Consider the following 19,095-nt stretch of genomic DNA (forward strand, 5'->3'; position numbering starts at 1 on the left):
AGATTCCTGGATGATTGGTGCTTTCATGTCAGTATTTATTCAAGAAAAGAGACCAACCTCAAAAAGAGTGACCCTTGAGAGCTTACCCATTGATTCCATGATAGAGCTGGGGATTAAATAGCTCTGAGGTGATGCACTGTATGTGATTTTTCTTATAACTTTTCATGTGTTACATCAGTACACTCATCAGCTGAGCATGTCTGCATTAGCTAAAGAAGGTATCCTGATCGATGTCTGCCCATTCTTTGGATAATTATCACTGTTTGGTAAAAGATTAGGAGTTTTGAACTCACCTCCCTGGTAATGAAATCAACTGTTTGGTTAATGTTAACATTGCACAGTTAATGCCTGAATAATTCCTCATCACCCCTCACTCTCTACCCTTAATCCAGCCTGGGTTTCCCTTCATCTTTGCAGGTTTCTGACCTACTTTGTATTTGCCAGATATCTGGAGGAACTAATTCCATATAGTAAACCCTGTTCTCTGACTAGAGTCCAATGATCAAGAGGTCCCAAGAACAAGGCATTCGATAGCATTATCCTCTCTTGGCATGCCATATGTGCATATTAGTGGGAGATGAAATTAGCTTACTATGTATTTTAGAAATAAATATCAAACTATTGGAAAATTCTCCAATGCATTTAGCAGCAAACCTTTTGTTTTCCAACTTTAATTTTACTATAAAGTTAAAAAAATATTAATCATGACTCCATCTCAACTGTTTTTACTTTGTGGGAAATATGAGATCAGTGGGTGAGAATCTGGCATGGGGGTGTGTATATTTGCTTGTGTGTGTTACTTATGGCTGTTAATTATCTAAGAAAGGCAAGTGCTCAAGTGAAGGGAAACAGACAACGGTTCACAGTGATTATGAAGCTGTGTTTGTATTGCTGCCAACTCTTGAGGAAAATTTCATATCTGTTTCTACAGAAAAAAATACTGGAAAATATCAGTGAAAATGTACAAATGAAATCCTGAAAGCCTTAAAGATTTATGTCTCTTGATAATTCAAAATAGAGACAAATATTATTATTTATGAAGATTAAATTCTTATGTTTCTATGCTACAATATTTAGTAGTAATAGTTATTCCCATACACTGTTTACATTAATCCTGACCATACTAATTCAGGGGATGAGCTGCTATTTATCTTTGTCTGTTTATGAAGCCAGTTTGTTAGGCAAATGATCAATGTAATTTGCTTACAGTCATTCAGAAAACCAGTAGTCCTCAAACATTTGAGAAGCATCTTTATACAAGTGTTATTTTACTTTTATATAGAATATTCTTCTTTACCTAGACATTACCATGTTAACTTCAAACCCAACAGGCCTATACTGAAATATTCAATTTTAGGATAAACCAGTGTCCCCTGCTGACTCCCTTGTTTTTGTTGAGATAACTATTCCTCCCATCTTGGAACCTCAAAGTCTTCCTTAATGACTCCTCTTCCTTAAAGATTCCTCTCGTATTATGCATATTGATTCTGTCAGAATATCCCAAAATTCTGTTTTCTTAGTATGTTTTGAAGCTATCTTTTTGGTTCATTTCCAGCATCTCCATCTCAGATCTCTACTAATCTACTGGACTTATTTTTCATCTCCCTGCCTACCATTTTTCTTCCTCCAGTCCATCCTATACATCAGTTTCTCCATCTTTTGGCATCTGTAAACCACTAGATATCTCAGGTAGAAACTTATGAGTTATATGTAAAATTTTAAAGTATTTTCATAATTTTAAAACAATAGTAAACGATTTTAAAATGGTAATAATAGCAATTATGAGTATTTATAATAATTATAACTGATAATAATGAAAAAAAACAAGTATATTGCAACTTTCCTCTTACATGAGGATGTAGATAACTAGCCCTAACAGAGTTTGAGCAGTAGATTCCGTATAGTCTATTTCTTCATTTATGCTTTATTTCTACTAAATTGGAAAGACCTAACTTAAAAGTCATTGTGAGAATAATAGAGAAGGAGAGAAAATGGCATCCATGGATTACAGTACCTACAGGCAAACTGCACCCTAGCAGGGCTACAGTGATTATACCACCCAGCCCACTCAAGAATATGCACAGACCATCCAGGCATATGGGTGGCAAAGTTATGGAACCTATGGACAGCCCAATGATGTAAGCAGACTGACAATACAACTTCTCATGGACAGCCTCCCACTGGTTATTACTACTCCAACTATCCTCCAGGCATAACGTTAGCCTGTCCAGGAGTATGGCACTGGTGCTTATGATACCACCATTGCTATGGTCACTACCATCCAGGCCTCCGGTACAGCTCAGTCTGCATATGGCACTCAGCCTGCTTACCCTGCTCTTGGGGAGCAGCGGGCAGGCACCACACCTGCAAGACCACAGGACGATAACAAACCTGCTGAAACTAGTCAACCTCAACCTAGCACAGGGGGTTACAACTAGTCCAGCCTAGGATGTGGACAGAGTAACTATAGTTATCCCCAGGTACCTGGGAGCTATCCTGTGCAGCCAGTCATGGCACCACCATTTTATCCTCCTACAAGCTAATCCTCTACACAACTGACTAGTTATGATCAGAAAAGTTACTCTCAGCAGAACACCTATGGGCAGTTAAGCGGCTATGGACAACAGAATAGTTATGGTCAACAAAGCAGCGAAGGGGAGCAGCCACCCACTAATTATCCACCACCCCACAAACTGAATCCTACAGCCAGGCTCCAAGTTAATATGACAAACAGAGTAGCAGCTGCAGGCAGCAGAGTTCATTTTGACAGGACTACCCCAGTGGCATGGATGTTTATAGGCAGAAGTCTGGAGGATTTTCTGGACCAGAAGAGAACCGGGGCATGAGTGGCCCTGACAACAATGGCACAGGAAGAGGGGGAATTTGTGGAGGCATAAGCAGAGGTGATGGGAAGGAGGACACAGTGGAACAGGTGCTGGAGAGCAGGATGGCCTCAATAAGCTTGGTGGACTCATGGATCTTGATCTAGACCCATCTGTAGATCCAGATAGAGATTCTTATAACAGTGCAATTTATGTGCAAGGCTTAAATGGCAGCATGACTCGAGATGATCTGGTGGACTTTAGGCAGGATGGAGTTGTTAAGGTGAACAAGAGAATCAGACAACTCATGATATGTATCTACTCGGACAAGGAAACAGGAAAGCCCAAAGGCTATGCTACAGTGTTCTACAAGACTCCGGAACTGCCACGGCTGTTCTGGACTGGTTTTATGGGAATGGTTTTCAAGGGAGAAAACTTCAGGTTTCTCTTGCTTGGGAGAAGCCTCTGATGAACAGCATGCAGGGTGGTATAACTCCCCATGAGGGTAGAGGAATGTTGCTACCCCTCCGTGGAAGTCCAGGGGCCCCAGGAGGTCTCAGGAGAGGCTATGGAGGTCACAGAGATGGTTACTTCCCCCAAGAGAGGCCCAGGATTCTTGAAGGAATCCATCTGGAGAAAGACATAACCAGCACCAGGTTGGAGACTGAGAGTGCCCCAATCCAGGGTGCGGAAACCAGAACTTCACCTGGAGAATAGAAGCAACCAGTGTAAGGCCTTAAAACCTGAAGGCTTACTTCTACCATGCTTTTTACCCTTGGGCAGTGACTGTGGCAGAAATGGCCCTGATGGCCTACAGGGAAGAAGAGGGGGGGCTCATAGACCACAATGGTCCTGGTGGAATGTTCAGAGGTGGTCATGGTGGAGACAGAGATGGTTTTCATAGTGGCTGGGTCATGTATCCAGTGGCTTTGGTGGATGAAGCTATATTTATATTGTTGGCCACAACATTATGATTATTCCTTGCCTGTGCCTTAGTATTTTTCACCATTTGTGAAGAAAGATTAAAACAAGTTAAACAGTATAAAAAAGAGTCATTGTGAAGAGCAGCAAATACTGGGTGGTCCTTCAGCTAGTTCTGGTTTTTCTGATCATACAAGGATTCAGAAATTATGGAGAATTTTCTACTGTAGACATCCAGCACCCTATCAGGAACTAATTAGGTTGAAGGCATACCCTTCTCAAAAGTGGGTGAAATGTTAAGATAACTGACCAATGGATTTCTAATGATTTTTTGGTTGGATTTGTTATAATTATTTCTTCATATTCATTTTTGACATTCAAATGTGTCAAATATGGCCAATAGCACTGATTTCTTTCTTCAATAAGTATGAAGTATCTTTAAATAGTAAGAAAGAAATTCTTTTCAACTAATCTGTTTGTATCAAAAATTGGTCTTTTTAGGAACTTTTCCTCTCTCTTCCTAAATGTTAAAAACTATATGTTGTCTCTGAAGTAATAGATTCAGGATCCTCCAGATATTGAATGTTCCAATTAGATAAGTCATTGTAAATTAAAGAAATCTTTTTTACTGGATTTTTTTTCACTTAGTGTTCATTTCAGGATCTTTACTCTTGACAGCTAGAATTCCTAAGTATGAAGAAACAGAATCTTCTATTATCAACCCATTTTCTTACAAAGCATGCTGGAAATTCTTGGCTACGATCTGATCATATTTATAGCATTTCTTATTTCTTTCAAACTCCAGTCAAGTTCAGGAGACACACTTACATTGACAACTGTGAATAAAGCAGTGTTGGATTGCCCTGAGGTGTAGTTTCTGTTATTCGTGTCTTTGTTGTACATATTGATGGTACTGAGTCAATAACAATCCTAATGCACTATTTATCTACACCAAGGCTTACAAAATTATTAACAAACAAGAAATCTCTTCCCTTCTGGCATTAGTGTTAGTGATAAATAATTGTCAATCATGTCTCCTTTTACACATGTGATCTACTTTATACTGTGAACATCTCTGATTTCGTACACCTCTGAAGAAAAATATCTGCTAATAAAAATGTAACAAATAGTAAATGTTCTTTTGCATTGTATTCCACTGACCTATTCATATTCTAACAGTTTCATAAATAATTTTGCAAATGGTTTATTCTGCCTTTCTCCATAATGTTACTAATTTTCACTGGATTTATTTGCAACTTTGAATGGTACCTTTTTAGTTTGCGTTTCTTCTCTGCTTTTAGTGGAGAAATAGCAATATTTTACTAAAAGCTTTTGTTTTTCATTTGTTTTGGAAAAACTTGATAGATATACTTGAACTCTGCCTTGAAAATTAGAAGAAAGCTTCAGTGACTTCATACTGTTATTTGACAACATTTTGTAACAGACAACACATCAAGAACCAGGGATGATGGAAGGCTGGTCCACAAAGTCCAATCTTGAGATTTTCATCATTCTACTTCCTGTTTGCAATTTTCCTTTTGTGCTGCTTATGAAGATGACGTATTAGTAGGGAACTTTGTTCTGCACACAGATTCACTATGTTCTCTCTCTGTAAACCTCTTCACCATTTACTTTGACAAGTTTATGTCATAGTATGTCATTTATAATACTGTTTTTGTATTTTACTACTTTTATATGTCCAGTGGATTAATTTTAAACCATTAGTTCATTTTACATATTGGCACTATTAAACACAATAAAGCAGTTATAAGAAAAAATACAGTCATCAAATATAGACGCTACTAAGCAAATTTTGTGAAAATGAGTCAGCTGAAATGAATAGCTCTTGTTTGCCAGATGTTACCTAAGACAATCAATCTAAATATTCCATGTATGTGAGATATTTTAAATATAAGCGCTATAAAGAATCGTGATCTATTTTTATGCGAATTATAACTCACATAACTCTGTGTTAGACTATTGGCAACAACTAGTTTTTCACAAGTCTCATATTGAAAAATGGTGCTTTGTCCCTTGACTTAATGTTATTTTATCAAGTTACCATCTTTAAAACCCCCCAAATAATAATAAAAAAAACCTTTCAGTGGCTCTAATAGCTTCTGTGATAAAAGTGGAACTCCTTAGCCTGACATTCTCAAGATCCCCTCAAAGGGGCTCCATCTTATCTACTCAGATTTCTGTTTTATCCCTGCAGATTCACCCACATCTCATACCCAGGATGTCTGCTGGAAGATGGTTAATGTTTTGATTGTTTAAGGCAGTTGTTCATAATCTCTCTGTTCTTTCCTCATCCTATATGCCAGAACTTGTTTGCACAACTGGACCAGAAATCTTGGCTTTATTCTCCTCCTGGCAGCTCAGGTTCTTGTGTGTGAATGGAAGGGGATATGGGGGCTGGGAGATTGGAAGCACATTTAAAATGCATTTTCAAACCATGTCTCCATTATTTGTTCGTGAACCATTCTTTCTAACCGGTTTTCACTCATTGCTTCCCCAAGTATGTCATTTGCTTTCTTGTTTCAACTTAATATTTACATCATTCTAATCATCTGAAAAACTTTCTCTGCCTTGTCTACCTTGCAAATTTTTCAGCTCCTAATGCTTTTCCCACCTCCTTAATAAAATCTTATTTACCTAGCTTGTCTGACCGCCTTTTCCTCTCTATAATTTCTCTTGAAATTATTTTCATCACAATTCTTTAGTTAGTAGGTTGCTTTGAGTCAATGGGTTGCTCTGAAATATATACTTAAATTGTATATATGCCTTCAATTTCAATGACTGTCCATTGGCCCAAAATAGATTATAAGTACCATGAGGGAAAACATTGACTTATATACCTATGCATCTGATCCAGGGCTTTGGCACACTGCGTGATTGACAAATGTTGTGTTTGAGTAAACCTGTTTCCCATGATTTTGCCACACATATAAACTAAATACAAGAATTTAAGAAAAACATACCTCTAAATAAAACATTCTATCTAGAAATTTTCATTCATTCTTTAGAGCTTCCTCATCATCTGATTTGTATCAGTGGCATTTTTACTTATTTATTTAACAAATGCTAATATAGTATACACTGTGTTGCTCTTCTATGCACTTTATACAAATGTTATCTCATTTAATTTTTAAGATAGCCCCATGCAGTAGGTACTATTATCCCTATTGTACTTAGGAGGAAACTGATTTACTGAGAAGTAACTTCGCTAAGGTCACATCATTAGTCAATAATAGAGTCAAGATTCAAACCTACATTTTTAATCACTGTGCTCTAGGAATTTAAGCAATACCTTTCTCTAAAAAATAGGTTTCTCTCTTTGTTTGTAGGCTGGATGTTAAATCACTTAAAAATAACTACATTTTAGTGAAAAGAAATTAGGACACATTTTATGTTGGCATTGCATCAGAGATTAGTGGACATAAAAAGGCAGAAATTCAAAGCCTAAGAAGTTGTCTAATCCAAGTCCTATGAGACTTTCTGATGACCTTTCTGCCATGGGTCATTATCTTGATAATATACTATAGTTACCCAGTGTCTAATTTTGTTAGTTTGTTGTGAGAGAGAGAGAATGAGAATGAGCAAGTGTGAGCCAGGGAAGGGGCAGAGGAGAGAGAGTATCCTAAGCAGGGGCTCAGTCTCATGACCGTGAGATCATGATCTAAGCTGAAATCAAGGGTCAGGTGCTTAACTGGTTGAGCTTCCAAGGCACACCTCCCCCTAATGTCCTGTTTTAAAGTGTAATATCTTTTGAAGTAATCAAAAGGGGGTACATATCACAGACAATGACCTCGTAGAGTAGAAGGTACCCCTAGCTGCTGTTCTACAGGAGCAAGCCATTTCTACTCAGCTATATTCCTTAGGACCAGCTTTTCTCATTGGACACATATTATTTGGTGCCTTTCAATCTGTGCATAAATTGGACTGAATAATGAATGAAGTAGTTCTGCCTCTTACTAAATTAAACACTGGAAATTGTTTACAAGTTCTGTTGGCTCAGTCACAACAAGTTCTGTTGGCTCTTTTCCTCTCACTGAAGAATTTTTCTGGGATTCTCTTTTAGTTTCTGGTGGGAGGTACACCATAACTCATTGCCCTTTGGGTTCACGCTACCATTCCCATTGCCTCAAAATCTATTTTCCTCTACTTTCTTTTCTTTTTGAAATCTAGAGTTCTTTGAACTTTTAAACTTAGGCTTTTTTCTTTTTAAAAAATATAGTTCCCTTTATGAACATGGCTCTTAATTGCTAAGACTTCCGTTTTAAAAAAGATTTATTCACTTAGAGAGGGAGCATGAGTGGAAGGGGCAGAGGGAGAGGGGGAGAATCTCAAGCAAACTCTGATGAGTGTAGAGCCTATCACTGGGTTCGGTCTCATGACCCTGATATCACAAACCTGAGCTCACAACCTGAGCCAAAACTAAAAGCCAACATTTAACTAACTGCACCACCTAGGTCCACTATTGCTAAGACTTCCTAATAACTAAAGGAAAATTGCAATTTGGTTTAGAAAATACATTCTTCCAGGAACATTTACTGGCTATGTTTACACAACTGAAGTGTAGAATTGAGTATTATTTGCAGTGAGAATATGGTAAAAATCAAATGTGATTTATTTTATTACCAATAATGTCCCTAGGTTTTTCTAAAACTATCATAAAAGTTTAGGTCTAGATTAAATATATTTACTACCAATCAATCTTCTTTGGGAGTTGGAAGCCAAGGAGGCTTCATGTTTTCTCTATGATGTTTTATAAATTTGGGATAATTATTAATAGTAATATATTGATATTGACTTCCTGTTTGCTTTAAAATATATTTCACAGTGATTTACTTTGTTCTAGATGGAAGAAAAAGAACTGGTGGATGGTCCTCTACAAAGAGTTAAGGTATTAAAATTTCCTTGTAATGAAGTGTGAGACCATGTTCTCTGTAAGTAGCAATCTAAGAATGGCTGGAAAGGGATTATTAAATAGGCATAGGTATAAGAAAACATTTTTTATGCTTACTAACGGCCCAAAAGAGCAGTATAGTAATAGGTAGAGAAATTGAAACTCTTGAATAATGGTTCTCGTGTTTTGGAACTGAGGTACTAACCTAGAAGACATTTATGTCTTGAGATCTGTGGAGTGAACTATATTTTTCCAGCTTGTGTGGAGAAGGGAGGGGGGACCATAAAATGATTATCAAGTGACTAAATCTCAGAGAGATTTGAAAATTTTGTGATTTGAACCTTGATTTGCTAATGGTGAAATCTTCTCTTTTAGGATGCCTAAATCTATAGTTACAATTTGTGTCTGTTTAAGCAGAAATTCTCTTAGAGCCAGGATATTATACTAGGGCCATTTTCTTTGTTGAGTGACTAATGTAGCAATATACATAAGGATAAAAATCATTCATTGGATTCTCTGTTTCATGTCCCCACCCTGGGCAAATCCCATGTAGATCCCATGTAGAGTCAATCTTAGATTGACTCTAAGATGTTCCCTGTGGCTCAACTCGGTGGTTCATATTTTCATGTTCAAAGTCTCCTGTAATATTTGATGGATAGAAATGATCACCCCCTAGTTCTGTTTTAAAATTCTATCTTAAAACCCTTCCTTTTGAGGACACTACATAATATTGCTCCTTTTCTATTTCTCTGACCATTCCTTCATGAATTTTTTACTGATCATCTTTATTATGATTCTAACTATGAACAATTGACCCTTAGCCTTCTTCTCTCTTTATATACTAGTTCTCAATCTGGACATTGGGTAAGATGGGGTTGAGTGTGCAGAGGGGAGCATAAAATGTGCTGAATATTTTTTTCAGACCAGCACACGTGTCCAAATACCTCTCGCCCATATCAGTTGAGTAATGGAGAGAGGAGTAAGGACTGGTATATTTTCATATTCCCTCACAGTTATGCTGGCTGCATTGAGGGGACACTGTGGTAAAATTCTTAGGGATCTTATTCCTTTCCAGGTCTTCAGCTCTTGCTCTAGTGTAATGACCTCTCTGTACCACATTTTCAAAATGTGTGCTAAAATTTCCCACATAGTCATTTCACTTACCTCATAAAACTACTTCCTTTTTCTATTTTTCTCTCTTTGTTAGTTAACAGGACTTATCAGCATTCTCCTCGGTATATGGGCTTAGAGTTAGAGTCAGCTCCAACTCTAGAGTGATAGGTCATTGCTGTCATGAAACTTATAGTCCTATGAGGAATTCAGATATTAATCAAATAATCTCCTAATTAATTAAATGTAATTTCAAATAAGAGCTTACAAAAAAAAAAAAAAAGAGTATGGCACTATTGAAGTCTAGACAAAGGAACATTATCCAGTTAGCAAATGTGTATGTGCAAGGCAAGGGGTCGATGTTTAAATAATGTATGGGAGTCATTTAATCAAAGTGATAGAGTTGATGGGTGAGGAATGGTCTTTCAGGAGAATGGAACAGCATGTGTAAATATGCCCCACATTGTGTTGAGGCATAGAGGTTTTGAGAAAAGAAAACTGTAGTCACAGCTTAAGGAGACAGTAGGAGAAGGAAATTCAATGAAATGGTGTCATAAGAGCTGGCAGGGTCCTTTAGAAACTTGTAGGCTCTGATTAGGATTCTTTCTATATATTCAGACCTTTGGAAACGCATTGAAGAGTTTTGAGCAAGTTAGAAACATGATCAGATTTTAGAAGATCATTCTGGATAAAAGACACAGCACAAAGAATATAGTAAATTGTATTATAATAGCATTATATGGTGACAAGATAATAGTTGCATTTGTGGTGAGTACAGTATAACATATAGAGTTGTCAAGTCACTATGTTGTACACCTGAAACTAATGCAACATTGTGTGTCAACTATATTTCCATTAAAGAAAAAGGAAAATATCTTTCTAGGTAAAATGTAGGGTACAGTGAGAAGGGTTAGTCATGGGGAGACCATCTGAAGGATGTTGCAAGAAGTTATGACACTTTATAATAGGTGAAACAGAGATGGAGATTGAAGAACATGGACTAGAATCAATAGCAGAGATGTGGAGAGGACCTCAATCATGACTACAGAGCAAGATGGGCTGGAAGCATGTATCCATGCATCTAGAGAATTGGGAAGACTTGGGATTTCAAAGCAAAGTTTGTTTCTTGGTAGCGATGGTGCTGGAGAGACAAGTAGAGACCAAATTATGAAAATCCTTCTGGGTGATTCTGAGGGCAAAGAAGAATGTCTGAAGGATTTTGAATAGGGGATCACAATCAGAAGGGGGGGCTAGAGAAGTCTTTCTGGTAGTATGGAGGATGGCTTTTGTAGAGGGTGGTATGAGACAGGAAAACATAATGGGACATAAACTAACACGTGTGACCAGAGAGAGGAGGGATTACATCCAATAAACATTAAAGAAATAGAATCACCAGTATTTGGTCCTTGATTGTGTGTAGGGAGTGAGAAAAAAGGGTGCCCAGGATGAATCTCTGGTTTCATGGGCAGGCAGACAACAGTGTCACTCACTTTAATGGACACTACATTAGGAGGAGATTGAGAAGAAGGTGCTGAGTTTAGATTTATTTAAGTCTAAACAAATTTAAATCTTTAAATCTTTATTTTTTCTCTATTTCTCCACTTGACATCTATGGTCTATTGTTCTTATTAGTTGGTTGGTTTTATTATGAATAAAAGTACCCACCTGTTCGTCTCTTGCTCCATGCCTCTTATGAAATTAATTGAGAAACTGTTATTTTTCATGTAAGACTTTTAATTATTTTTCATTTAGCTCCCAGAGGCCATTGGGCATGGATGCCTAGTAAGTAATTGTTAATAACAAACATGATTATTTTGGGCATGGTGATAATGGAAATTTATTCCTGCCAAAAAATCAGTGCCAATTTCAACCTGGCAGGAGTTTTCAAATACTGAGGAGGGGAGTCTTTTGCCTCTGTTTGGAGAGGACTATGCCTTTCTCTTCCTTTTAGTCACTCACTCAAGGTTGACACATGGTATTTTTAATCAATTTATGTAAATAATATCATACAATTTTCAGCCTAAAATGGACATTAGAAGTTACTTAGTATCCCAGACAGAATCTTCAGAATATTTCTCTTTCAGTGACATTATCATATATATTATGTCTCTGAAATCTTTTCAAAACATTTGAGTTAGTCGTTGAAGCACCACTAGAGATCTGTAGTCACATTTCCTGCATATTCACTGTTCAGTCATCAGTGAAACATTTTTAAAGTGTTTAATTGCAGACTGCTGCTGCAAAGTACTTAACTAGTAGCATGGTAAAAATAGAGTCCTGGTCTTAAGCTGGTAAAAAATAGAGTTTTGGAGCTAAATTCCTTGTCTCAACCCAGATCTATTAATTTGTAGAATCTGTGTTATCAACCAGTCATTTTAACCGTCGTGGGTCTTTATTTCATCTTCTGGGTCAGGTTCTGTTGATATTTAATTATGTATTAGCCATCAGAATAAATTCTACTGACATGAACCATTAATTAATGTATACAATATATTTATGGAGCACCTTCTAAATGCTGAGTTCTGACCAGGCTGATAAATTTAATACATATTTATTTTCCAAAGAGAGCTCTTAAACTGAAGAGGGAAATAGACAAGTGAACAGGCACTGATAAAACAGTGTGAGATAAACTATGTTAAGTAGCCACACAAAGTTCTAAGGGAGACCATACAATGTAGGTGATCTCATCTTGAGAATTAAAGATTGAAGTGAAATAGTTCATGCAAAGAAAAAAAGAAAGAGTTTTCATAGGAGATCAAAGTAGAGAAAGAGGAAGACAAGATAAAGCAATTGTAAGTTTCTTGATTTAGGTACTGAGTAGAATGAAAGACTAGAATAGTGGGCAAAGGCCATATTATAAAGGGTATTATATTTAAAATTATGGAGCCTCTGACAGATAGCTTTAAACCCCTATGTCTAAAATCTTAGAAATAACCAAAGAGGCATAGGGAATATACTCTTCAATCTCAAAACAATATGCTTTTATTCCTGAACAGAAAAACCTTTACTTGGAAAACATATGATGAAAGAATAGGAAATTCTGAAAAATACAAGTTCTTTTTGAATTATGAGCAATATAAAAATCATAAAATTGAGGCACCTGGGGGGCATAGTTGGTTAAGTGTCTGTTTTCTGTTCCGGTTGTGATCTCAGGGTCCTGAGATTCAGCCCCACATCCAGCTCTGCGCCCAGCAGGGAGTCTGGTTGAGATTCTTTCTCCTCCAATGAAAAAATCTTAAAAAAAAAAAAAAAAAAACCTGTAAAAACATTGTCATGATAAAAAAAACTTTGAAAAAGGGTGGGAAGCACTCTGAGTGTCTTTTTCTTTGAGTTCCTTGTCATAGAAAATAATTCCAGTTATACCTCATTCTCCATTCTCATGATTATATTTTCCTTCCTCAAGACCTACTTGATAAAATACTCTGGGAGTTCTGAAATGCAAGAAAATGTCCTTTAAAACTAGACAGCTGGTGATACTAAGAAATTTGGAACTCATCCTAAAAGCTGAGGTATATAGTAAAGTGGTTATCGGCCCCATTTCCAGTATTCCTGTGTTCAGACATCTAAGAGATTGTTTGTGTTAGGCCCCTGGGTTGGGATCTGAGTGACATCTATATCCTGAAATCCAAACACTTGCTTGGAACTGGGAACTTTTGCTTCTCTAACTCTTTCAGCCAAGTACATAAGGAGAAAAGAGACAAACCATGTTGGGTAAGTCTGTTCCCAGCAGTTCTGCTCACTGGCCTTTGAGTACTAGGCACATTGCCTCCATGTACCTTTGGTCAAAAGGCATGAAAGGGATTTTTTGACATCTTGCATTGTAAGCACATAATGTATTCATTTGAAAAATTTTGAATTTTTGCTGCTCATATTAACTGCTAAGCAGTGAAATTAGCTGTTAAAAAGCATATACACTGGGGGTCATTTTGGGAAAGAAAAGAATCATTTCTTACCTTGTTCTCTAAAACTGTACATTCCTTGGAGGTTTGCCCATCCCAGATTCTACAATAAGATGAAATAAATCACTTTTTTTAAAACTAAGATATGATCTTGAGTGCTTTAAAGTGTGAAATGATTATTAATATTCAGGTGTCAGAGAATGTTTATAAAGGAGAGTTTTCAGGTTCGTGATCATTCTTTAGACAAGAAAAAATGTAAATAATTACTTGAAGGGGATGATTAGAAGAGGAAAAGAAAAGGAGAGAAATGGGAGAGATTGATGGGTGGGGAAGGTTGATTCCAGACCAAGCACTCAGGGATCTCAGTTCTATTTTGGGTTTTCTTTTATACATCTTGCACTTTGCCCTAAGGTAAAGAGTTACAGAATTTCAGGCTAGCTTTTCTAACCATAATGAGCAAGCATTTATAGAAAGAGTGAAAAGTTTTCTCAGCTGAGTACACCTGGTACATCTAAATATTAATGCAAAACTCTAGGGAATGCATTTCATGGCCGCTATAAGAAAGGTGTAATTTAATATAAGTTGTGGTTATTTATTACTAAGAGGTACAGAAATAGATAAATAGAGATTACTTTTTCTGTATCTTCTTTCAGTCTCAAATGGCTTTAAATTTTTTTTTTACATACTTAGAGTAGAATTTATAAAGACATTTGGGAGTATCTCCTACCTCAAAGGAAAACTATAATGATATTTAATAGTTTCAAATATTTCATAATATCTAGTCAGTTCTGGGTACATTTATACTGCATGAAAAAAATCCAGTTCATTGGTTGTCTTAGAAAACTTGCTTTCTTCAGAGACTAGACTTTCAAATATATTTTAATGGTTGCAATATTCCTGTTGTTCATTGTTGGGGCTGTACTTATATTACATTTCTCTGCAGAGTTATTGATGATGTATCTATCCTCATTCTGCATTATGGCACTTGGCAAAACACTGCTTCCTAATTTGAACTTTTCTGTGTAACCTTCAGGGGAAATGGATCCATAACACCATTGCATCAACTTTTTTAGTAAATTATATTATTATATATCCATTTATAACTTACCCTCTAAGTGATCTCAGTCATAGTTGATGGCTTGGTTTCATTTCTATAGCAGTTATTGCCCTTGCTCATCTCACAGGACAGCAGTATCATTTAGGACGATGGCTTCTGGGAAGTTCATTTCACCCCTTCTGAGTGGGTTCCATGTAACTAGGAAGGAATTTTATTTCAGTAGATTTCTCATATGAGGACATGAGGGATATTACTGCCTACAGTCCCTCAGTAAGAGATGATCAGCTTGTAAGCAGTGCTAGGGGAGAGGAACTGGAAAAAGTTCTGATGCATACTGACTATCACTTTCATCATGCTCCCTATGAGGTACTCCGACACATGGCCTCCTGTAAATTTTGAAATGACTCTGAAATCTGGCTACTAATTAGAGGCCTGAGATTTAAAAAACTTTTTATTTAAATTCTGGTTAGTTAACATAAAGTGCAATATTGGTTTCAGGAATAGAATTCAGTGATTTGACACTTACGTGCAACACCCAGAGCTCATCACAAGTATAGAGGCCTCAGATTTCACATAACTAGCCCAGGACACATTGTACCATTGATAAATTATTAAATTGGCATTTGACACAAATATGACTAACCCCTTAAACTTCACTTGTTTTCCCCAAAGTGCAAATGAGGGAGCATGGACTATTTCTTAGTTACAGAGATCCAAGTATCAACTGTTCTCAGTTTTCTTACCAAATAGATTAAAGTCTAAACAACAGCAAGGGAATAAATATGTGATTTTTGTACAAACTGTTTGGCTATTTTTTAAATATTTTATTTATTTATTCATGAGAGACACAGAGAGAGAGGCAGAGACATAGGCAGAGGGAGAAGCAGGCTCTCTGTGGGGAGCCTGATGTGGGACTCAATCCCAGGACCCTGAGATCATGACTTGAGCCAAAGGCAGATGTTCGACCATGGAGCTACCCAGGTTCCCCATAAACTTTTTGGCTGTTGATACCACTTTGCATACATACCACAGGCAGTGGCTGAAGTAAGGCACACATAGAGATCAGGCTTTGATGTTAATTCCACTGTGGGCTATAAGTATAATCTCCGCTTCCTGTGTGCCTCTGTTATTCTAGGTCTAACTCTGAGGGAGCCATGATACTCGTTTCAGTATGAGGTATTCTCTAAATTAGAAGAACCGTACATAAGTTGGTTTATTTTTAAGTTCAAAAGGCAAAAGTCATAAATGGAACAATTCTATATAGTACTGTACTCTGATTTTTTACTCTAAGAATTGCCAAATGCTGTGAAATAGGTCAGGCAATTAAAGTATCTTTGTATAAAATTATGATATAATTTTCTTATAAGTTAGGTGTTAAATTATTCCCTATTATCAGCATTTTAAACAATTTCTTCTATATCCTACTTGGATAAGTAATAGTAATACCAAAAAATCATGGAAAGGTAGAGCTGTACTCCTAGGTCTTCACACTGAAGAATAAAAAATTCAGGTATCAAAAGATAAAGTAATTTATTCAAGGTCATTCTGCAATATAGCAAAAAAAAAAAACAAACCCATATTCAGAGCTAAGACAAAAAATTCAGATCTTTGACTTGAAGCTCAGTACATACTGTGCTGCCTTATAGTACAGTAACTATAAAACCTTGTATTGCCATTTTGAAATTGCTCATGTCCTTTTATCCAGATGTTTCTGCTTTACCTTTCTCTATAACAGGAATGTAAAAATGTTACTTTCATTTCTAGGAACAGGTGACCTTATCTACTATATCTAGTTCAATGCTTTGCACAGAGAGGGCGTGCCACAGACATTTGGGTTAATGATTGTAATTGGAAACTGGTTGATACTTTTTCCAGAATTTGACCATACTTGAACAGGGATGAGGTCTATAAGGGCTGATGTATTTGAACAGGTCACATGTAGTATCTTGTTCTCTGATGTCTTCTTTTAATGTAAAGTGCTTGACTCACAATTTCCACCGAAGGCTCTGCTCATATGGTTGTCCCTATTAGTGAGTAAACCAAGGTCACTGACCCAAGAACCAATTGCAGCCTATTTGTAGATTGGCCAAAACTCTAAAAAGTAACGTACCATGAAAATTTTTATCTAAAAAAGAATGATGAACAATTAGCTAGGGCAAATTATCTCTCACTCTGGTGCTATAAAGACACAGAAAGCAAATAAGAAATCTGAAACCCAAGGTAGCAGAGGCCATGAGAAGTCACACACAAGTCAGAATAATGAGGAAACAGAGAACATAACATATACATAGTAAAGGGGATGGTATCAATTGGATACAGCTTCTTGGTGAGACTGGAGACCCACTAAAATGTTGCAGATAATAAAAGTGGAAAAATACATTTATGATTCTGAGAATATGTTAAGGTATCTTGTATGCTTGAGTGCCTTAGATCCTTTGTCCTTCTGGTTCCACTTCTTAAGAAATGAAGTTCCTGAGTTTCAGTGAGATTCCTAATCTTTACTGTCACATTGCCTTTAGAGTTACTTGCCTATTTCCTTTTTTGAAGATGTATACATGAATTTCTGTTGCTTACTAAGTAATATAACTGGACTTCTGGATCAACCCTAGAAGGCTTGTTACAGGGATATCACATTCAATGCTGTTGTTTTCTGTATGTCAGTCATATTTACCATGATCCTGAGTTGCACACCCTTTCTTTAGGCTCAGCCCAATTTCCATTATCTTTAATACAGTATAAGGCAACTATGATAGAGATGTTCTCTAGAGTAATCTCCAGGTATCTTTCCAAAGCTGTTATGCCTCAAGCACTTCCTTTAAGCTTTAAGCATCTGCCTTGGACATGGTCCTTTTGGGCCACTCTCAACAAAATATATGGAAGGAGATCTGGAACTTGGTATTTTTTTATTTTTTTTTGGACTTGGTATTTTTAAATGGAAAAAAAAAGAAGAATTTGCTTCTGCGCTAAGCAGCAATCATAGTCTAATATAAGTATGCCACTGAAAGCCCCTATGCCCTGCTCTTCCTTCATGGACCCTTGTGGCTTCTTTCTTTTTGATATGTTACCTTTGGCAATCTTAGTATTCAGGACATGCCAGTGAAGTTGGCTGAGTCTGAACCATTGTGGAAGTTTGGCTTTTGCCTAGAATTCTTCTTGCCTGTTGATATATGTACTGGCCATCTGGACTTTATGCTTATGTGAATTCTGTTATCTCAGAGGTATTATGTCTAGTAAGCAACTTCTCATAAATTTTATCTGTACAGTTATTCTATGGATGCATTACAAATATAGTCAGATTAGTGCTGTTTCAGGTTTTGATTTGTTATCTATTCTAATGTTGCCTAGCAACTAGGGAATGCCCCAATTTGTAACTCTAAAGAGTTCATGATACCAAATACACATCTCATTCATTTTCATTGAGCGTTATGTGGCTTTTTGAAGTCAGATGTTCAAAAGTATTGTTTTACAGATGAGAAAATGGAAAGCTGATAACTGGTTTTTATTAATAAAGCAAGTGACTAGTAGACATATTAGTAGAACTACATATTTAGATTCCTAATCTAAATTATGTTGTTCCAACAAACTATGTTGCATTTAATTTTGAGTATAAGCGAAATAACCATCCTAGGTTGTATTTACCAAATAGTTATTATGTACCAGATCATAGGCTATACATTTCAAGTTTTTAAATTATGATATGGAAGAGAGAGTCTTCTAGATGAGGTAGATAGAAATGGCCAATCAAGATACATCTGAAAGAAATTAATTTACAGTTTATTTTAATAAATTATTTTAATAAATGAGATTACTGTGAGCTTTTGTAGGTATGAGCAGTATTTTACTAGTTGCAGTGTAGATGTGCCACAGTGGCAGGAGGTAATTGGACAAGAAAGATATGCAGACCAAGAATAAGACATTTTCTTTTTGTCATATTTAGCATAAGACAAAAATATATCTTCCAAAAAAGAACATTTGTGGTAGACACTTTCCTTCCTTTAAGGCATGACATCTAGTGGTATCCATTTACTTCCTTTGTGGCCATTTTAACTCTGGTCCTGAATTGGACAGAGCTGAAGTATCAGCATGAAGTGAAATGGGTTCTTGTTAAAATGTCCTTGGGATTGCCATGTGTTTCAGTTCTTATAGGTGACTGTCATGCATGGTTGCCAAGTCACTGAAGAGACAATGTTAGTATGATGACCTTGGGCACAGATGGAACCGCAGGATAGGATTCCTTCTTTTCCCTTCCATATAGATAGTTTGAAGCTCATTTACACTGAGTAGGATAGCATGTAACCGTAAAGATGAAAATTTAAAAAACACTATAACAAAACAGGAGAAAGAGAAGAGAGGATGATCAGACAGGTGAAGAGAACA

At 36.6% G+C, this 19,095-nt stretch overlaps 1 protein-coding gene, 1 long non-coding RNA gene and 1 pseudogene across 8 annotated transcripts in view; 2 read left to right on the forward strand and 1 right to left on the reverse strand.

Annotated features, from left to right (window-relative positions):
• NRG1 (neuregulin 1) overlaps positions 1-19,095 on the forward strand; it is a 1,074,255-nt gene that overhangs the window by 352,015 nt on the left and 703,145 nt on the right. The window lies entirely within an intron of this gene.
• LOC140605362 (RNA-binding protein EWS pseudogene) lies at positions 1,992-3,796 on the forward strand (annotated as a pseudogene).
• LOC140605508 (uncharacterized) lies at positions 12,724-18,003 on the reverse strand. The gene is made up of 4 exons (XR_012008159.1): positions 17,784-18,003; positions 14,770-14,916; positions 13,716-13,764; positions 12,724-12,996 (listed from the first exon to the last, which is right to left on the reverse strand). It is a non-coding gene; the product is annotated as an uncharacterized lncRNA (long non-coding RNA).

The sequence above is a fragment of the Canis lupus genome, chromosome 15 (genome assembly GCF_048164855.1).
Source record: "Canis lupus baileyi chromosome 15, mCanLup2.hap1, whole genome shotgun sequence".
NCBI classification, from domain to species: Eukaryota; Metazoa; Chordata; class Mammalia; order Carnivora; family Canidae; genus Canis; species Canis lupus.